The sequence below is a fragment of the Mobula hypostoma genome, chromosome 15, assembly GCF_963921235.1.
Source record: "Mobula hypostoma chromosome 15, sMobHyp1.1, whole genome shotgun sequence".
Classification (NCBI taxonomy): domain Eukaryota; kingdom Metazoa; phylum Chordata; class Chondrichthyes; order Myliobatiformes; family Myliobatidae; genus Mobula; species Mobula hypostoma.
This window is the reverse complement of record NC_086111.1, coordinates 73,153,217-73,168,928: the sequence shown is the minus strand read 5'-3', so window position 1 is coordinate 73,168,928 and position 15,712 is coordinate 73,153,217. Positions and strand designations below refer to the sequence as shown.

The 15,712-nt window shown below is 45.2% G+C and overlaps 1 protein-coding gene across 1 annotated transcript in view; it reads right to left on the bottom strand.

Moving 5' to 3' along the window:
* Nucleotides 1-13,069, bottom strand: part of rab7a (RAB7a, member RAS oncogene family) — a 56,092-nt gene extending 43,023 nt beyond the window's left edge. Inside the window, exon 1 of the mRNA XM_063068254.1 lies at nt 12,930-13,069. The gene's annotated coding sequence lies outside the window, so the exon portion shown is untranslated. The remainder of the gene's footprint in view (nt 1-12,929) is intronic.
* Between the last annotated feature and the right edge of the window lie 2,643 nt (nt 13,070-15,712).

The window sequence follows — 15,712 nt, the reverse complement described above, 5'->3', positions numbered from 1 at the left end:
CTCCACAACTAACCCCACCCCATACATCTTTGGGACGTGGGGGGAAAAAAAATCAGTGCACCGAGGAAACCCACAGTCATGGGGAGAACATACTAGCAGCAGTAGAAATTGAACCCCGATATTCAGCTTTATCCTAAGATTTGTACACACGATTTGCTTGCATTCAACCACTGCTGCAGGGGTCCATCTTGTATAATGATAAATACTGTAGGAAATCTTTCACTTTAGTGATAAAGTTCTTAACAACTGCCCCTTCCTTAACCTTTTGTTCTGCACAGCAGTTACCTTAATACATTCTGATGTAGCATGACATGGTACCAGGATGTTATGCAACCAATTCAGAACTGTCACATTAATATTGAAACACACAATAAAATGTGGCATTTGCAGTAACCACCAACACCAAGGTGGTCAAATCAGAGCAGGCAGATCAACATGGCATTTGACCCACCAGGCAAAGCAACTCACTTCAACCAAGATGTGAGCAAGTCCACTTAAAACCAACCATGTACCATTTATTAGACCATACCCAAATGCCTGGCAGAAGGCTCTACATGGAAAGAGATGGCATGGTGTGCAGCAGTTTCCATAACCCACTGCAAGATTAGGATTCTGTGTCTGCTGCTGTCTGTAAGGAATTTGTATGTTCTCCACATGACTGAGGTTCCTCTGGGTGCTCCAGTTTTCTCCCACCTTCCAGACATGAACAGGTTAGGGTTAGCAAGTTGTGGGCATCCCATGTTGGCCCAACAGAGAGACAGGAATGCAAAAGGAGGAGTGAGTTGCACTCACAATATCACTGCTGGACTCAGGGAAGTAATGGAGGGCTGATCCATTGAGTCTATATGAGTAGAACTCAAAAAAAAATAGGAAGGTTGCCATCACGAATGGGATTGTACTACACACCCCACCCCCCAACAGCCACCGGGGCATTGAACAGATATGTAAGCGGACTAAGGAAGGTGCAAAAAAAAAAACAACACAATGGTGTTGAAATGAGGAACTTCAACTTCCCCAATATACACTGGGACCTTAGATGTGGGAAATTTGTTAGGTGCATCTAGGAGGGTTCTTAAATCAATGTGGATAGTCCAACAGGATGAGGGGCTGTACTGGACCTGGTGTTGGGTAATAAGCTTGGTCAGGTTGCCAACCTTGCAGTGGATGAACAGTTAGGAAACAATGACCACAACTTCTTAAGTTTTAAGGTAGCTATATATGAGTATGAACCTTGCAGGAGTGTATTCAATAGGAACAGGGCAAATTATAAGAGCATTAGGCAGGAACTAGGGAGAGTCAATTGGGAATAGTCAATTGTTTTTGAGCAAGTCCACATCTGAAATGTGGAGGGTGTTTGAAAACACTGCATAGAAAACAGGACAGGCAAGTTCCAGAAGGACAAGGATAATAAGGAAAGAGAACTTTGGATACAGGGAGGTGACGAATTTAATCGAGAAAGAGGAAATGTAAAGCTTAGAAAGCCTGAATCAAAATGTGTCCTTGAGGATTATAAAGAAGCCGGAAAAGAACATGGAATTAGAAAAGCCATGAGGAGCCATGAAAAGTCCTTGCAAGTAGGATTAAAAAGAATCCCAAGGCATTCTATAAATACATCAAGAGCAAGAGGTTAACTAGGGAGACAGTAGGATTGCTCAAGGATGGGGGGGGGGGTGGGAGGAGAAGAATATTTGTTTAGATGCAGAATATGTGGGCAAGGTCATTAATGCATACTTTACATCCACATTTACCAAGGAATTAGAGCTTCAGTGTCTTGATATGCTGGGGTATTTTGAAGTAAAGGAGGTGGTGTTGGGTCTCTAAGAGCATTAAGATGGACAAGTCCCATGGCCTGATGGGATATACCCCAGGTTATTGAGCAGGGCAACAGAAAGAGATTGTTTGGCACCTTGACTAATATCTTAGTGTCCCCTCTAGCCACAGGCAAGGTTCCAGGGGACTGGCAGGTAGTTAATGTTCCATTATTAAAGGAACCAGGGATAATCCTGGAAACTGTAGACCAGAGAGTCTCACATTAGTTGGGGATATGAGCATTTGGCCTAATTAGGAGGAAAAGAGCTTAGCTTAGTGTGGGGCAAGTCATGTCTTACTAACTTGACAAGGTGATGAGGGTGATTAATGGAGGTAGAGCTGTGGATGTTGTCTACATGGACTTTAGCAAGACATCTGACGGTCCTATATGGGAGGCTCATGCAGAAGATCGAGATGCATGTGATCATTAGTGAATTGGCTGTTTAGATTCAGAACTGGCTTGCACACAGAAGACAGTGTAGTGGTTGAAGGGACTTATAATTGGCGGTGTTCCACAGTAATCTGTAATGGGACCTCTGCTGTTTGTGATGTATATATGTAAGAGGGTTTCGACTTTTATGTTACTGCGGAGGCTAATTAAAATGGCGTTTTTGTTAAGTTAATCTGGGAATGCAGCTTTGTTGTGCTTTAACGCTGAGAAAGTTTGCGCTAGCAGCTTATTGTGGTTTAGAGGGTGATATTAACCAATTGGGATAGTTGTTATGGTTTTGGTGTATTTGAAGATACTGTTTGCGAGGGGTTTTGGGGCAGAAGGCGGGAGAGCGAGACAGAGGATGGACCAGGTGCTGTGAGTCCACTAACGGGGTCGGACCCTGAGTGGGACGTTCGGCAAGGAGACGGAGACGGACTCATGTGGAGCATCTGGTCGACCACCGTTGTTGGTCCCAGGCGGCCGGTCGAGGTGGTCCGGGGAGGGGGGGGGGGTCGCAGGGTGAAGAAGGTGGTCCTTGAGCTCCAACGGTTTTTGTGCACGACGAGATTGAACTTTGATAAGTGTTGGCACCATTTTTTCCCCATTACTTTCCTCTCTGTATCAAATGCATATTAATGTCATAGAATTAGTAATATCTATAAACTGTAAATCATTTAATTGCATCTGGTGTATTGTCTGTTATTTGGGCGGAGTGGGGTACCTCACACAGCATCCACACAAACGAATTACCCAGTTTGGCGGGGCCGAGGCTGTTTCCCTAGACGACAGCGAGCCGAGCGACCCTGAGGGTGACCGGGGGGCTACATATAAATGACAGATGAAAATGTAGATGCGTGAAGATAATATGAACATTTGTAGTGAATGTATTCTTTGCTAGTCTTCTACACTATCCACAACAGGATATAGATCAGTTGCAGATATGGCTACAGAAATGGCAGACAGTTTAAACTGGTAGATCAAATATAAAAAGACTATTAAGGGCAAGATCCTTAAATGATGATGAGCAGAAGAATCTTGAGGCCCCAAGTTCATAGCTTCCGGAAAGTGGCAACAGGTTAATAAGGTGGTTAAGGCATAGGGCACGCTTGCCTTTACTAGTTGAGGCATTGAGCTCAAAAGTCAGGAAGTTGTGGTGTAGCTTTATACAATTCTAATTAGGCTACATCTGGAGTATTGCAGACAGATCTGGTCACCCATTCTAGGAAGGACGTTGAGGCTTTGGAGAGGGTGCAGAAGCTTACCAGGATGTTGCCTGGATTAGAGGGCAGTTATAATGAGGATGGACAAGTTTGGGTTGTTTTCTCTGGAGCAGTGGAGGCTGAGGGGAGATCTGATAGATGTCCGAGATTTACAAGAGGCATAGACAGACGGCATTTTCTCCCCCCCACCTTCAGAGTTGAAATGTCTAATACCACAAACAAAGCAAGCATCAGCATTCAGAATGAAATTGAGTCCATAAGCCCAAAGTAGGCCCAAAGTCTCAGTTCAGGGGCACATTCCTGTGAAGCACTTCGACACCATTCAGACCATATTCTGGTACCTGGTAACAGTAACCAGATTGAAGTCTTTGTGCAAATTGGTACTGTGCTTTAACAAATGGTTTTGTAACAGAAAGTGTTGAAAGGCAATTCCAGAAGTCAAGGAAGCATTCTGCTTAAAATTACAAAACAATTCTGCCAATGTACAAATACACAGCAGCATACACAAAATGCTGGAGAAACTCAGGTCAGGCAGCATCTTTGGAAAAATAGTTGACATTTCAGGCCAAGACCCTACTTCAGTGTACAAATACGCTCATATTTCACTTGAGCAATGATCACTGGAGTTATCAGAATAGTTCAAAGGCAAGAAAAGCTACTGGGGTCACAGGGTTGAAGACATTTCCCGACAAATCCTACCTACTGATTGACAAATCAAGATTAACATATTACATCAAAACCCTGACAGCTAGGAAATAGCTGTAGCAAGTGCAGCAAAGTGGCAAATAGTTACTTTGGACTGGCAAAGAAGAAAAATGTTTTTAAATGAAGGTCCCCCTTTCAGGTCAAACTAAAGTTGCTTCAGGAATGAATTTCACAAAGTATTTGGAGAATGGAGACAAGTGAGAATTAGATTCCCACAGATCTCCAAGGGCTGAAGAGCTAAAGGAAGATGCACTGTTAAAAATAAACAAGAGTTTCTGCAGATCATGGAAAACTCGAGCAACAGAAAATGCTGGAGGAACTGAGCAAGGCAGGCAGTATCTATGCAAAGTGTAAACAGTCAACATTGCAGGCAGAAGCTTCATCAGGGAGCTGATGCTGCCTGACTTGTCGAGTTCCTCCAGTATTGTGCACGGTGCACTGTTAAAGGATACATTGGAAATGTTAAAAAGGCGGTGTTAAATATGAATTGTGGCTACCAAGCACAAATGAACGCAAACCACATAGATACAGGAAAAAGTGTTTAGATTATAGGATACACGAATGTATAGTAGAATTGAACATGCTTACAAGAATACAAACCATCCCTTGATGCGCCTCATCTAGATTTCATATTAACTTGTAAGTGACAAACATGAGCATTATGAACAAAAAGCCAGCTGGGTTAATATGACACCTCACTCCAGAATGTGTACTTGGAAGTTTGTCAAGCAATGTACGATTTTTGAAGATTTATGCAATACAGCTGCATTAATACATGAAGACAAGGTGCAGTTCCTGTGTTTAACTTCAACTTGGCAAGAGATAGCAATGGGCAAAATAGAATACAGCACAGAAACAGGCCCTTCAGCCCATAATTGTGCCAAACCAATTAATAAGCCAATGGACAGCTAAACTAATCCCCTCTGCCTACACTGTCCATATTCTTTCATCTTCCTCACATCCATGTGCCTAAATGTCTCTAAGTCCCTAATGCATCTACCTGCACCACCACCCCAGCACTCGAATGTCTGTGAGAGAGACAGGGAAGTAGAATTCAAGTGGCAGGCTACCAGGAGATCCTTAGACAGAGCAAAGGTACTTGAAGCCATTGCCAATCTGCACTGGGTCACACCAATGAGGACCTCACCTTGTGACTATGCAATATGGGCTGTTCTCAGTAACACATCAAGTCAAACACCAACTGCTTCTGTACATTTCAAATCTGCCTAAAATTTAGTTCCTTGCACTGAAGCCAAATGTTGCTTGCCAGCAGATTTGAAGGACCAGGGTACACACCAAGGGTCGCACTGAACCAATACAACTAATGCAGAGGTTCACTGAGGTAGGTCAGTCTGAGGACCCTGGCCCACTCATTGCAGTCCAAACACTCACGTGAAAGAAAATTCTCAAATGGAATAACTAATGTGACTGGCAACATATGGTACTGTTTTCAAAATTCCTGTTCTATCCAAAACCTCCAGGCAGTACAAAGGGGTTTACCAAAATAGTTTCAGGAACGACAGAATTCAGCTCCAAGACCTGGAAGGTGCAGTTACAGACTAGATCTGGTAGAATACACAGGGGGTATTAGACAGAAATTAGTATTCCATTAACAACTTTAAGGTGATTGAAGGAAAGTAATGGAGAGGGGAGGTGGGGGAACTTCAGAGCCATTTTTTAAAAAAATATAGGCAGTGTAGAACATACTACTAGGGGCCATTGCAGTAGCAGCTACCCTGAGACATTTACCAGACGTACATGGATGATAGAGAAATGGAGGGTTTTGTGGGAGGGAAGGTTAGAGTGATCTTAGAGTATGCTAGAGGTCAGCACAACATGGGTCAAAACCCCATACAATGTTGTAGCATTCTATGCCCTCTTAACAGACATTAGAGCAGGTATAGGGGTGGCGATGGCAAGGAGCAAGGGAATGAGTTGTAAGATTCAAGAATGTTGGATCTACAAGTGAGCCAGGGATAGTGGTTGACTTAATTGCTCTACAAAGATTTAGCAGAAACAGTAGCCATTTAGTCTCCTTCGCACCACAAGAGATTTGTGTCAGTATTTCTATTAAAAGTTGAACACATTTTAAGTGTGAACTATCCATGTAGTTCCTCCAGGGTCAATCCCACGAGAGGGCAGCATCAGAATGGTTTGTTTTGTGGCAGTAGTACAGTGAAACCAAGACCTGATGAACCCTCATCTTTACTGATTCACACCCTCAACTGCCTTCCCTTGATGGCGGATTTGTAGTTGCAAAATATCCTGACTCCAGAACTATAATTTCAACTCTAGTACGAATTTACTGCGGTAACAATGCGGCAGCTGAACTTTACAGTATTTGCCCAGCTCAAACATACCAAGAATGGACCTTTACCAAGCATAAGATCTTGCAGAAGTAGTTGTGGAAATGTTGATCATTTCCCACCTCAGAGGATGGCAGATAATAAAAACTAAAACTACGGCCTTTGGCCAAAGGACCATCAGAAAGAAGACCTGTAGCTTAGCAATAAAACTGAACCAAACATTCCCTGCTCTTTCACCAAGTGCTGACAAATTGACTCTGCAGAAAGGCTCTAAATCTAGACCAGGGGTTTCCAACCTGGGTTCCACAGACTCCTTAAATGGTGTTGGCCCATGGCATAAAAACAGTTGAAAACCCCTGATCTAGATCAATACTAATAATTTAGCAAAACTTAAACAGCACAATTCTCCAAATCCAAAATCTGCTTAAATAACCCGAGAGATTGATCTCAGTATGGAAGAACAGCAGTGAGAACCAACAAGCAAGCCTTCCTGGAAGATGGATGGTATATACAAACCGGTATATCCAGACAGAGGTGAAGCACAGGGGGAAATGTCAGAGTTATATATTTTTTAAACATATACAAATACAGAGGCTGGAGTGTGAACCCTGCCAAGATTGGTGGTTGCAGCAGATACATTAGGGATATTTAAGAAACTTGGGCATGTGGATGAAAGAAACAGGACAATGTGGGAAAGGTTAGATCAATCTTAGAGTAGGTTAAAAGGTCGACACATGGTAGGCCCAAGGACCTGTACTGTGCTGTTCTATTTTCTAACCTAGTCAAGTACCATGTTACTTTGTATAGCATTCAGCCACCTTCAACCTTTGTGCAAATGGAAGTGATTCTGAACCCAAGTTTATGACAATTATCAGAATACTATTTGACTAAATGTTTAAACAACTGTCACTGTTAAACCCACATCCTCAGTACTTAACATGTGATATAACACTTCAAACGATACTGATAGGAGCAAGGTAAAAATATTCAAGTCTCCCACTGGGGCTGGCAACAGTCATCAGAATTCACAAAGACTTCAGAAAGCAAGCAAACCATTCATGTGGTAATTTCCTACAGTTTCAAGCATTATAGAGGAAATGTGCTTATAGGACATATCCCTACTGTGGTTCTCACCATTTTAGGAAGTTGGCTTTTATTTTTTTAAAAAATCAATGCCGATGCTGGAAATCTGTAAACAAAATGTGTGTACTCAAGCCAGGCAGCAGTTTAATATTCTTTGAGCAACAGCAGCTCCGGGCAGAGTTGAGTTCCATTCCAACACTGTACATTGTTCCTGTGAGTGCAGAAGTTAAATCCAGGTGCTCTGGTTTACTTCCACAGACATGGGTGAGTAGGTTAATTGATTAATACAAATTGTCATGTGCTCGGGCTAAATAGGTGGGTTGCTGGGTGGTGCAGCTCATTGGTTCTGAAGGGCCCATTCTGTGCTACACCTCTAAATAAAAATGATGCCTAACCCAAATGCTTCCAATATTTAATTAAGACCAGTCACTTCAGAACCAAAAGAATGCTGGAACATGTCATAATCTCTGCATGGATAAACAACCTATTACACAAACCACACACATCAAAGTTGCTGGTGAACGCAGCAGGCCAGGCAGCATCTGTAGGAAGAGGTGCAGTCGACATTTCAGGCCGAGACCCTTCGTCAGGACTAACATTTATTACACAAACCAAATGCTTTGAACACTCTGCTCTCTATATAGCAAGTGAAAGTCTGGCACAGAGTTATCAGTTGGTCCATAAAATTATCCAAGCAGACTAATGCTTCTTGGTACCAGCTTGCTTTTCCTGAAGGAAATAACTGGTGCAAAAAACACGAGATTCTGCAGATACAAAAAAAAAGTTGGATGTAAATGCGAAGTCCTGATGAAGAGTCTCAGCCTGAAACATCTGTATTCTAGATGCTGCCTCACTCACTGAGTTCCTCCAGCATTTTATGGGTGTAATTGGTGTATCAATATCCAGTAACCCTAATGTACTGTCTTAGTTAGATTCAATTAAAATATTGTTTAATTGACAAATTTTGTACCAGGTGTCTGAGCCACCCACCCTTCCTCAATGATCAATTACAAATATACTTCACTGCACACACCTGTGTATTGTTACAACCATCTAGATGTGACCATCAAAATAACCCAACCATTTTCATCTGTAAAGTGAAGCTGACTCAGGCAATTCTATTGTAAACTGATTTTAACTGAAACAGGAAGGCAGCATAGCAGATGAGAATTCAACCCAAGTACTGCATTATGCATTTTCTCTTGACACACACTTCCCAGTTTAGTAAGCTCTTGAGCTCATTTAGATTGAAAGTAGCACCATCTTTGTGGTGTTGACGTACTAACTGTCAAAAGAAAACAATGTTCCTTTCCTGACACCGAACAAATTCAGTGGTCAAGCAGCATCCTTGGAGGCAAAAAGTTGTTTCAGGTTGAGTCACTGCAGCAGGGTTGAGAGGGAAAAACTAGTATACAACGATCCAAAAGTGGACTGGGTAGAGGCTGTCAGGCAATATGTGGAACCAGATGGCGAGGGTTGGGTGGTAAAACAAAATGACCAATTATGATCAAAAGCTGACCAGCCTTTACCATTCCTGGAAACAAAATCTGTTGGGCATGATGGAAACTAATAGCAAGCTGTAGCATTCAGTCTCCATTCATCTTGCAAGAAAACAGGAACCAGGCTATAGATCCGAACAGAAGATCCAACTACAGAAGCAAGGGTCCACAGTCAACAACTAAAACATCCTTGCCTTACCCTCGAAACACTACCACAGTTTGGGGAGGAAGGAAAGGAGGAAGATGTATTGTCCAGTTGCCACTGCATCAAGTTACTTTCAACAATATAACCTTGAAAGCAATGAATTTAAAAAACAAACAGATTCTACAGAAGCTGGAAATCTCGAGCAACACAAAATGCTGGAGGAACTCAGCAGGTCAGGCAGCCTCTATGGAGAGGAATGCAGTTGACATTTCAGGCTGAGACCCTTCAGCAAGATTTAAAACTCAGCTGTTATTAACCTGGAACCCCTGCAAAACGTAAAAGCAGTATAGTTAGCACATTAGTCAATGGGGAAATGACCAGATACTGTCACTGACATCAGTAAAATACTTACCTCCAGCTGCTCCCCACTCAATATTTTACCGGCACATCTGAGCTAAAGCCTTCTCACTCCATTAAAGGCTTCTGCAAGTCAGAATCAGTCTGCCATGTCACGAAAGAACAGACCACACTTTAACAACTGTATCCCACACAGCTGTACACTTCCTATCTTGCCAGCACATCTAAAATGAAGGCATCTCACTGCATCCTGTCTGAAGGAGAACAAAAAGACATCTAAACCAGGTCGGAGGAACAACATCTCACATGCTGTCTGGGTAGCTATCAATCTGATGGCATCAACATCCATTTTTCTAACCTGCTAACTTCTTCCACCCTCTCCACTCCCCATTCTGGACCCCTTCTCTTCCCACCTTTCTCTGGTTCACCTCCTTCCCTTTCTTCCACTCTTCTCCCCTATCAGACTCCTTTTTCAGCACCTCTTCCATCTATCGCTTCCAACGTAATTCATTCCTCTCCCCCACACACCCATCACCTGGCAGTTTGTCCTCCTTCCCCCCGTTTCTTATTCTGGCCCCCCCCTTCATTTCCAGTCCCAGTGAAGGATCTCTGTCTAAATGGTGACTGTCCAATCCCCTGCATAGGTGCTGCCTGACCAGGTGAACTCCTCCAGCATTTTGTGTATGTTGCTGAGGATATCCAGCATCTGCAGGATCTTTGTGGTCCTCTTGGGTTTAACCATGTAGTGCTAGTACAAAACTGTCAGTGCTTACAAGGTCTTTAAAGAAACTGCTGATGGCTGATTCCATGGTTACAGAGAAAGACTCCGGAAAAGGGCCAGTAACATCATGAAGGGATCCACCCATCCTTTCCCCACTCCCAGTGGTGAGGAGACCACATAGCATCCACACCAAGACAAACACCACGAGCACCAGAATCAAACAGTTATTCTCCCCCCCCCCCAGCAGCAAGCCTGAACACCTCCACCCACTAACCCAAGCCTACATGCCACCCACCAACAATATTTTGTCATCATTTCTGGTCAGTACAGACACTCCTGTACCTCCTGTCCCTTTACGGACATACATTATATGCCATGTCATATGACGTGGCTGGTCCAGGTCGTTCGATGACCGTGATTGTTCTCAGCAAATGTTTCTACAGAAGCAGTTTGCCATTGCCTTCTTCTGGGCAGTGTCTACAAGACAGTGACCCCAGTCATTATCGATAATCTTCAGAGACCGTCTACCTGGTGTCAGTGGTCACACAACCAGGACGTGTGATATTTACAGGCTGCTGGTACAACGGTCCACCACCTTTTCCCATGGCTTCATGCGGCCCTGATTGGGGGCTAAGTAGGTGCTTCACCTTGCCCAAGGGTGACCCGCAGGCTGGTGGTGAGATGCGCCTTGTACCTCCTTTGCTAGAGGAGAATCTCCACCGTGCTATCCACAATGGCCAAACAGCTGCCTTATGTATTTAGATCTCATTTTTATTGTTACTATTGTGTTCTTCATCGTGTTTTTTTTTGTTCTGCCTCAGATAAAGTGACAATTACTCTGTTCTCCTTTACATTTGAGTACTGAAAATGACATTAACTATCCTGAAGACGCTGTTAGTTGCGAGTCATGTGTTTAGCCGGTTGTGAGAATCACGAGAAGGGCAGGACCACAAGCCACACCCGGCCATTCCTATTGGATAGAAACGATCACACACTACAGCTGACCACAGGCTGGCTTCCTATTGGCTCATTCCGCCATCCATCAGCCAGTAGCCGTACAAAGCAAGTAAATAACTAAGAGAACACATCGGCACATAAAGGACAACTATAACAAAGCAGCAAACTAGTGATAGACTAGTTAAACTAACAAGATTACAAGCAAGAAAAAACGATCGGTATTGTCTACTTAAATCGCAAACCTTCATGAACAACATCCACAGCAAACAACTGAGCCACCGTTAGAGGGTTCTTAACACTTCAGATCCAGATGTTAAGACACTAGTCATTTAGCTCACGTGGTTCAGTGCAAAGTAATTTGGCAAGGCTCGAAGACAGGGAGCTCACAAACAGGTCCATGCCAATATCAAATACCCAGCTACAATTTCATTTACCACCATTGTCCCATTGCCTTCCCCAGGTCAGGCAGCATCGACGTTTCTCAGACCAAGACCTTCATCCTTCCCACAGATGTTGTTTGACCTGCCGAGTCCCTCCAGCATTTTGTGCTTGCTGCTCCGGATTTCCAACAACTGCTTGTTCTTGAACTGCCAAAGCACAATAAACACGAGGATCTGCAGATGCTGGAAACCCAAAGCAACACACACTAAATGCGGGAGGAACTCAGCAGGCCAGGCGACATTTATGGAGAGGAATCAACTGCCGACTTTCCAGGACAAGGCAGTTCAAAAGCTTGTCCAGATACGCACTTCAATGTCTGCTTCCACAACCCTCAGGCAGAAAATGCCCAAGTCCAACCATTCTTGGTGAAGGGATTACATATATCCCTTCTTACTCAGTAGCACAGCACAGAAAGTCTCTTCAGCCCATCTAGTCTATGCCAAACCCACGCCCTCCAATAAAGAACAGCTCTTATTGGGAAAAGATTCAGTGATAATGCTCTACCTTTGAAACAGTACATGAAGATATCTGATACACAGTACATTTAAAAACCACTATATAGAGAGAAAGAGACTGCAGATACCCCCGAATGTTTATCGGACCATAAACATTTAAGGTGTGGTTACTCAAATATCATCGCCAATTCACCGTGAAGGCTGTAAGCTATTGTGAGAACTACTGAAAGTACCATCGAGCTCAGACACTCACTAGCTCAAACGTTTTGGAAGAAAACTTTAAAATAAACCTTAGAGAAGATGCAGCAAAGGCCGGGAGAGAGAGAGAGAGAGGGGGAAACAAAAGTGTACAGTGACACGGTGCTCTATACCTTTAAGGTCAGTTTCACAACAAGAAAGCAGCAATGTTTGAATAGGAAAATGAAACCCCAATACACATTTAAAGACCCACCGGGAAAATTAGCCGGTGCATCGGGCCACCGGTGAGACGCTTAGTTGCTAACACCCGGAATGATGTGTTAAAAGCCAGCCGAGAGGGAAGCGCTACCATCGGGTGCAGCGGGTCTGCTGCTGCCCGGGGCTCCAGCGCCCGTCCCGGGGACTCGGGGGCCTGTCAATCTCGCGGCCCCGAGCTCCAGCGCCTGGCAATCTCCCGGTCCCGTTGCTAGGCGGCCCCCGGAGCGCGAACGCGGCCGTTGGGCGCGCCCAGGCCTGTACCGCACCCCGGCGCCTACAAGGCCAGCGCCGTCGAGCGGCCGGCGGCAGCCATCCCGGGAGGGCCCGCCGCCGGGGACTCACCTGAAGCTGCGGGGGGAAAGCAGGGGCTAAGTTCACCGACCGGCCGGCCCTGTCGACGCCGCTTCCCGACTGAATCTCACTCGCTGGCAAAACTGCGGCTCCGGCTCGACGCTTATCACCCGGAGGCTGCGTCACCAACACTAACGGGAGCGTCCCTTTGCGCGTGACGTCAGGCCGTTCGCCAAAACTTCCGGCTGCGGAAACGGGTGGCGCCGAGCGGTCTTAGCGCCGGTGATTGCGGGGCCTTCCTGCAGAAGCAAAATCCTGCAGCTGATGGAAAACGGAAATAAAAAACACAGAAGCTGCTGGAAACCGATCGGACAGCCTCCGTGGAAGAAGGAACCTTTCATCGCAACTGGGAGAGGTTAGTGCTGTAGCACGTTTCAGGGAGGGAGGGGTGGAGGGAAGCAAATCTGGGAGAGGGGAATGACCCTCCAGAATTGAGGGAGACGAGAGAGAGATAGAGGCCAGGGCAAGGGCTGATACATTCTTGATTAGTCAGGGCATAAAGGGAAACAGGGAGAAGGCTGGAGGCTGGGGCTGAGAGGGAGGGCCAGGATGAAATGGTGGAGCAGACTTTATAGACCAAATGGTCTAACTCTCCTCCTATATCTTGTGGTTAATATCCTTAGTTATATAGAACAGAAACAAGCACTGTCCATGCTGAACTGGTATCCTGCCCAGTCCTATTGATCTGCACCCAGAACATGGCTCTCCACACCCCTCCCATCCATGTACCTATCCAAACATCTCTTAAATTTTGCATTCGAAAGCACAGCCACCACTTCTGCCGGCAGCTCATTCCACGGTCGTGCATTTTTAGCCTCTGTAACTGGATCGGCAAGTGTTTTCCGTGCCTTGCATCCTTCAGTTTGTGGGGGAATGGCAGAAGTGAATTCTCAAAAAGAATAGAAGGGTGTGAAGTTGTGGAATACAGCTTCAGTGTTAGCTGTACAAATCTGTTTAACAACAGTCACGTCTTTCTTCCAACCTTGAACAAAGAAGCAGGTATACATATAGTTGTGTGGAGAGGGCAGCACTGGAGCGAGCCTCATATAAAATCTCATGGACCAGAGGAAAATGGACATTTTTGTTCTAATTGAGTTCTTTCTTTAAAAGTTTTATATCATCTGTGTTTAATTCTTTTATGTGGGGAGCATTCTGACTGGTTGCATCACTGTCTGCTATGGAGAGGACAAAGCACAGAAGCTACAGAGGGTTGTAAACTTATCACTGCACAACCCTCCCCGCCTCGAGGGCACCTTCAAGAGGTAATGCCTCAAGGAGACAATCACAGAGGACCCTCTTCACCCAGGACATGCCCTCTTCTCATCGCTACCATCAGGGAGGAGGTACAGAAGCCGGAAGACACACACTCCACGATTCAGGAACAGCTTCTTCCCCTCCGCCATCCGATTTCTGAACGGACAATGAACTCATGAACACTGCCTCACTGATCTTTTTTTCCTGCACTATTTATTTATTTTGTAATTTATTTTAGTGCTTTGTCTTTGCTGCCACAAAACAACAAAGTTGATGACATAAAAGGCACAGATTCTCATGCTCTGTGCCTGTGATGTTGCTGCAGGTGAGTCTCTATTGCACACAGGGACTTGTGCACATGACAACACCGTTCTCTCTAAGCTGCGCGGGTGCACGGCCGCGCAGTAACTAAAATGCACCCGCGCACATTGCCCCATTGCATCCCAGCTAGAATTTTCTTTGATATAAGGTGCCATACAGTCTTCAGGCTGTGTGAAGATTTCCTCCCGAGAGCAGTAGTTGGTCCATGCAGCTGTGTAAGATACAGTACAGTATTGCTTGTTAATAAAGTCGGTCTTCACCTTGAATTGCGTACTCGTGCCAAACCGTTAGCCGGCCCTGCCGTACTCGCTCTGAGCAGGATTTGGTTTTGGTGGATGTTGCTCGCCCGACGTATCCAAACAACGAGAGGGGCCCTGTGCCGGAGAGTTTTTAAAGTGGAAAGGCCGTTGCATTGAGGTCCCACTCTCATGACCTCGGAAGACTGGGTCCAGCGTCACAAACTGGGTCTTCCTTGGTAGCAGTGGGTGACCGTGACGTCTTCTGTGCCTTGTCATGCCCTTCGATCTCCACGGAGCGTTGCAGTACCGCCATCACTGTAGATCTCGTCCGCCCAGTCCACCTAAGCTGACTTTTTAGATTTTTTAGATTAGATTATGAGAACACTCAGTCCTCTTTTATTGTCATTTAGAAATGCATACATGCATTAAGAAATGATACAATTTTCCTCCGGAGTGATATCACAGAAAACAGGACAAACCAAAGACTAACACTGACAGAACCACATAGTTATAACATATAGTTACAGCAGTGCAAAGCAATACCATAATTTGATGAAGAACAGACCATGGGCACAGTAAAAAAAGTCTCAAAGTCCCCGAGTCAATCGACTCCCAAGTCCCCGATAGCAGGCGGCAAAAGGGAGAAACTCCCTGCCATAAACCTCCAGGCACCGTCAACTTGCCGATACCTTGGAAGCAGCTGACCCCAGCCGACCCTGAGTCCATCCGTCCGAAAACTTCGAGCCTCCGACCAGCCCCTCCGATACAGCCTCCCGAGCGCCATCCTCTGCCGAGCGCCTTCGACCTCTCCCCAGCCGCTGAAACACGCAAAGCCGAGGATTTTGGGGCCTTCAGCTCCGGAGATTCCGGTTACCACACAGTAGCAGCGGCAGCGAAGCGGGCATTTCAGAAGTTATCCAGATGTTCCGCTGTGCTCTCACGTCTGTCTCCATCAAATCA